The sequence below is a fragment of the Cyprinodon variegatus genome, unplaced genomic scaffold (assembly GCF_000732505.1).
Source record: "Cyprinodon variegatus isolate N-32 unplaced genomic scaffold, C_variegatus-1.0 Scaffold76, whole genome shotgun sequence".
NCBI lineage: Eukaryota > Metazoa > Chordata > Actinopteri > Cyprinodontiformes > Cyprinodontidae > Cyprinodon > Cyprinodon variegatus.
In genome coordinates this window covers 1,067,126-1,072,654 of record NW_015150529.1, presented here as the reverse complement: position 1 = coordinate 1,072,654, position 5,529 = coordinate 1,067,126, and the positions used below count along the sequence as shown (strand labels likewise).

At 37.9% G+C, this 5,529-nt stretch overlaps 1 protein-coding gene across 1 annotated transcript in view; it reads left to right on the top strand.

Annotated features, from left to right (window-relative positions):
• The first annotated feature begins 517 nt into the window (after positions 1 to 517).
• ncoa1 (nuclear receptor coactivator 1) overlaps positions 518 to 5,529 on the top strand; it is a 49,864-nt gene continuing 44,852 nt past the window's right edge. The window contains exon 1 of the mRNA XM_015372818.1: positions 518 to 595. The gene's annotated coding sequence lies outside the window, so the exon portion shown is untranslated. The remainder of the gene's footprint in view (positions 596 to 5,529) is intronic.

The following is a 5,529-nucleotide window of genomic DNA, read 5'->3' as shown; positions in this document are numbered from 1 at the left end:
TATCCACTGCTTATACCTAGTTATACAATTCTTTGAATGTTTTTTTTTATTTAAAGCTTAGAAAGTCATTAAATTAGGAAGTGAAGATGGAGCCTGTCAGGGTTTTCAGGGGACAAACACCCCCCAACATCACAGAAACAATCTTTTCTTCACACCACGTTGCTCCAAATTGGGATACATTTTTTAACAGCAGTGCATTTCCAGGTGGCATCTCTTCCCTCTTTTTACCTCCTTCTCCTCCTACGGATTTTCTGGTCATCCTCCTCCTCTCTGCCCACTCTCCACCTGGTGGTCTCTCCCTAGCTCCCCTTGCAATCCATACATTTGCACGCTTTTGAGTGCCTTTCTCTGCGATGGCAGCTTGCAGGATGAGAGAAAAGACAGAGGGAGAAGCCGTGAGGGAGCAAAACCTATAGGGAGATGGCTAGTGTTAGTAATGGGGGGGCTGTGGATTTTATGTCTCAGACGGCTGACTCTGCTGCTGTTTGTTCTTCTTCCTCTTTGCTGACTGAAGGCTCAATCCTCCTCCGTACGTCACTTGCAGAGAGGAGGGCTGGAGAGGTCAGGAGCTGCAGGAGGCTGACCTCTTCTACAGGTGTGTTTTTGTGCGATACCAGTGGAAAAAAATGCATCTGTATGTTTTTATCAGCATTTTATGTGGGACGTAAATGATGATAGTGACTCCAGTCACATGTCAAGTTAAAATAGGGAAAACTGCTTTGGAAATAATCAGTATTTATTTAATGCTTTTTTATAATTAGATACATTTTGCCCTGATTTAATCTGAATTGAATTGAAATGTATCTGAATTGAATATAATACACCTAAAAGGAAAATTCCTTTATCAGTTCACCTTTTAAATTAGAGGAGTCTGGGTCAGACTGTTAAAGTGAAGTTTACGCTTGTATTGGGGCTCTTGTTGCAGCTGGATGTCAGTTTTTCTGTTCCTGCTCTCACCAGGGTGTTGGTGATGAATCTCTCAATAAATATTTTTCAACTACGACAAAGTTCTCTGGTACAAGGGACCAAATGAACGGGGTGGATGTTGGATAAGTATTGCCAGCAGACAGTGTGCAAACATGCTGATCGCTTCCACTACAAAACTCTGATTCATGTCTGAAAGAACTAAGAAAACACTATGAGGTGAAATGCTTCCCATTTATTGTTACATTTAAGGATGAATAAATGTTTTTAAAGCTGTGAAAATAGTGACTAGACCCTTTTTAAAGAAAAATTCATGATGATCTTTGATTGAGCTTTTCTGTTTCTTTGGGGGAAGGGGCAGTAAAAGCTTTATTGTTCACTAACTGATTTAAATTCATCTTAGAATTCTAAGATGAGTTGAAATCAGTTACGCCACCCACTTTGCAACATCCAGCTAAGAAATATTAGCCACCAATTGAATGTTTTCTGTTATTGCTCTTAATAGGAAACCTTTTTAAGTTGAGAGGATTTGAGTGATACACCTCAACTCTAAAACTAGCAATACCGTTTACTGCACTGGCTCCCAAAGTTGGAGTCACAGGTCACAAAGTATGGGGTCTTAAGATCCTTTACAGATATTAAGCTAAACAGAAATGGTAACAATGAAGCTTATTTATGTTAAAAGATATAAAAGTCGGAGATCAACAAATAAAGTTTTGTTTTTAAGGCTGATTGGACTTCTAGCTGATAAGCTGCCGATATTTTAGGACAATTCTTATTTTCTTTTTTTTAAATTGCATTTTCAATGCTTCAACAAACAGTGTCTATAACATTAGACACAGAACAGAAAAAACACAAATCCTACATGACGGCTCTTACATTGCAGACATGATGCAAAAGGTGGTAAATCAGTCTTATAATGCACATATACTGTTCAGCCCTACAGCTAGCCTCTTAATAGTGTGGAGGAGAGGTCCGGTCCAATTTAGTCCAGAAATGGGCGCCATACTCTGTAAAACCGGTCTTCAATGTCATGCATGACATTGATTAGATATTCCAGAGGAAATAACTAGGGCTGCAACAACGAATCGATAAAATAGATAAAAATCGACTTTTAAAGGCGTTGGCAACGAATTTCATCATCGATTAGTTGTGTCGCACGATTAATGCGTCATCCGCCGCCGTCGTCATCACTGCCACTTGATTGAAACTGGGGAAGAAAAAAAAAAATATGGCAGAGCAAGCCAGTGTCGCAGGTGAGCAAAGGCTGTTTTCAAAAGGCAATAATGTCAACTGTTCTAATTACCGATACCGCAAACGCAAGCTGCGTCTCAATTCGCAGACAGCCTGCGCTTTGTAAAGCGAAAAAAGTCGTAACATGCAACTTTTGTAAAAACAAATAAACATGGCACGGAAGCACCACTGTTATGATGCAGCACCTGAAGAGAAAACACGTTGGAGCCTTCGATGGCAGTGAAGAGAGCTGATCAGCAGGATGAGCGACCATGTTTGTTTGGTTTTAAAGTGGGGAAACGTAACGTTAGTTTCTCAGGTAGCTCATCTGATGCTTTTCTTACCGTGTTATTAGGTTACAGACAGTGATAAGGTTGGCTACTTATTTTAATTTCATTTGAATTAGCTTAAGCAGCGTTTATATTTTCTTTATAAATAAATTAACTTGCAAATTATGAGGGCAAGGCTTTTAAAGTTTAAATCTTCTGGCAAAGATAAAGTAAAGAAGATCCTGCAATTTATGGAAGTAAAGCAGAATAAAATCCAGCAAGATCACTAATATGTCAATTAATTATCTGCCACATTCCCATGTAAATATCTGTCTTTGGAGGATGTGTTTTTTAGCACCCCTAGTTCTCTCATTTTTATTCCAAATACAATTTATAATTTGAATCACAGGGCTATTTTTATCTCTATGGTTCAGTATTTTCTCAAGTAGCAACTTTAACTGCTATACTTTCCTGTCTTAAAAGGCAGAACTCTTCTAGTCTAAAAAAAAACAAACTAATTTGTTGAAATGGGGGGACCTATTGTTTGAACCCCTTAGGGGCTTTTAAAAACAAAAATGTCTTTTTTTGCGCTTTATGAAACAAAGTACCCTATATTTTGTGGATGTACAGCTACATTTCTCATGTAAGTTTGCTTAGTTTTAACACAAACATTTATTTTTCATATTGCACCAGTACAGTTAATAAGCAACCTGTACTTGTGTGCTTGTTTGTTCTGTCTAAAATGTTTATTTTAGGAATAAAGAGGTTAATATAAAAAATATTTTTTGTCCGATTTATCGATTAATCGAAAAAATAATCGGCCGATTCATCGATTTTTAAAAAAAAATAATCGTTAGTTGCAGCCCTAGAAATAAGTTTACGCCAGCCACAGACAGAAGGAACTTTGTCACTGACCCACTGCAGAAGAACATTTTTTCTAGCTGCAAAGGTTAAGATATTGCACAGTCCTTTGTTGGCTGCAGTTTTCAGCCAGGCAAGTGACAGACCCAGAATCAAGGGTCTATATCTAAATTAATATGAAAATTTTTCCCCATTTCACTTGTAATTTCAGCCCAGTATCTTTGACGTTTGTGACAATCTCAGAGAGAGTTTTTTGCACCTGTGACAGAGAGGGGAAAGGGAGAGGTTAAAGAGGCTCCTACAATGAGGGGAGATATGTAGTCTATGCAAAATCTTAAATTGTATTTCTCTTGTCAGAGTACAAACTGAGATCCCTTTTGCAAGAGACCAGATAGTATCCCACTTGTCCTCATCTATGGCTACAGAGAACTCCCTCTCCCACACACCCCTGACCCCCCTGCACATCAGTAGCTGAAACTCCATTCAGTGTATGGTAAAGTGAGCTCATAGATGCTTTTACTTGTTGATTAAACAGAATTTTCTCAACAGCAGATGTTTCAGGGTGGTCAATAAGGGTTGTCTGTGAGTAATATAATGCCTTATTTGCAAACAAACGGTAGAAATCCTGTTTGGATTTCTACCATTCAGCTTGTCAATGTTATCAAGCTGTTCAAATGACTTTAGCTTATGGTTTGCAAATAGGTCACTAGGATGTTTCTTTTAACCAATTTGTTTTTCTTCTTTCCCTGTTTTATTTTTACACAATGGTAGATATGGATACAACAAAAACCCTGCTAATGTCATCCAAAAATATCAGCCAGACGATGTATCGTCTATGTCTTGTGAAAGAATAATCTTTACTGGCTTTATTTATTGGACCAGAAGTTAAGGAGATTGCTTTACAGGTCTGCACTATGAACTCTAAAAATACACTGGAAAGATGTCTTTGTTTGGACCTTTTGATCAGGTAACCAGAACCTGATGTTTGGAGTATGATTTTGATATCAATTGGAGTATAATTTTGTTAAAGGTTTACTGGCCAATTCGTTATAACACATGGTTTACCTTTCTGTATTATCCTGCTTCTTTTATTTTGCTTCTTACTTCATATTTGCTATTTTGAGTTGAAAAGAAGTTCCCTTAGCCTTGCAATCAACAAAGTAGGCCTGATCATTATGGTTTTCAATGCAGGAACTGAGCTTTATGGTTAAATCTTGTACTAAAATGGATGATTCTGTCTGTATTCAATATTCAGTTTAAACATTTGCATTTAAAACTTTGATGTCCGTTGATGAGATGGGACCTGTCCAGGCTGTGGTTTGCTACCGGCCTGTTGCTGCTATCCATGACCACATCCTTACCTAGGCATGGTGGGTAAAGGGGGACACGTGAAGCTATTTCAGCTGGTGCCGTGCAGTGGCCAAATCTACACGAATGTACTAGAGTTTTGTTTTGCCTGCAGCAGCTGCGTATAGAAACAACTGCTAAAATAGGAGTTGCCACACTTTGAACAGCCAATAATCCTCCAGCGTTTGTCTGGTGGGACACCGCCTCACTTTATCGACCTGTTTATGCTTGTGTACACTGTACATGCCGGCTGCTGTGTTCACACTCGACAGAACCAACATGCAATAAATAAATATTGATCTTTTCTTTAATGTATGTGTCAGCCGTTGTAGAGAAGTTAAGATCTTTATCTAGCATGTTTTTCATCATGACAAACTGAAAGACTGAGGGTGCTAAACAGAAACCATTATTAATGACAAATTCAAGAAAATGGTTAGGTTTAATTAACTACAAACTGATGTGCAGACATTTGGTGAGCTCTTTGGGTGTAATGATGCAATGCAACTACAATATTGTTTTTAGCGAATTTGCACAAAAATAAATGAGCAAAAATGTGCCAGTTTGAACAGTCATATACGTCTGGATATAATAGTTTGGTTGGTGGCTGATGTTGCATTTAGATGCAAAAATGACGAGTAAAACTGATTTGATAAACAGATTTAATTTGGGCTCTGAAGTGATTAGGAAAGTCCTTCATACAAATGCAAAAGCTCAAACTATTTAGCACTTTAATTTAGCATGACTTTGAGGAGCTTCACAAAATTTCCTCTACATTTAGTTTCGACTAATAGACATTAAGCCGATTACGTTTGAAAGGTTTCACTGAACTTCGGCTTCACTTTACAGTGGTCTTATTTCAGTCATTCTCAACCAGGAACAGAAATAGAAAAAAATC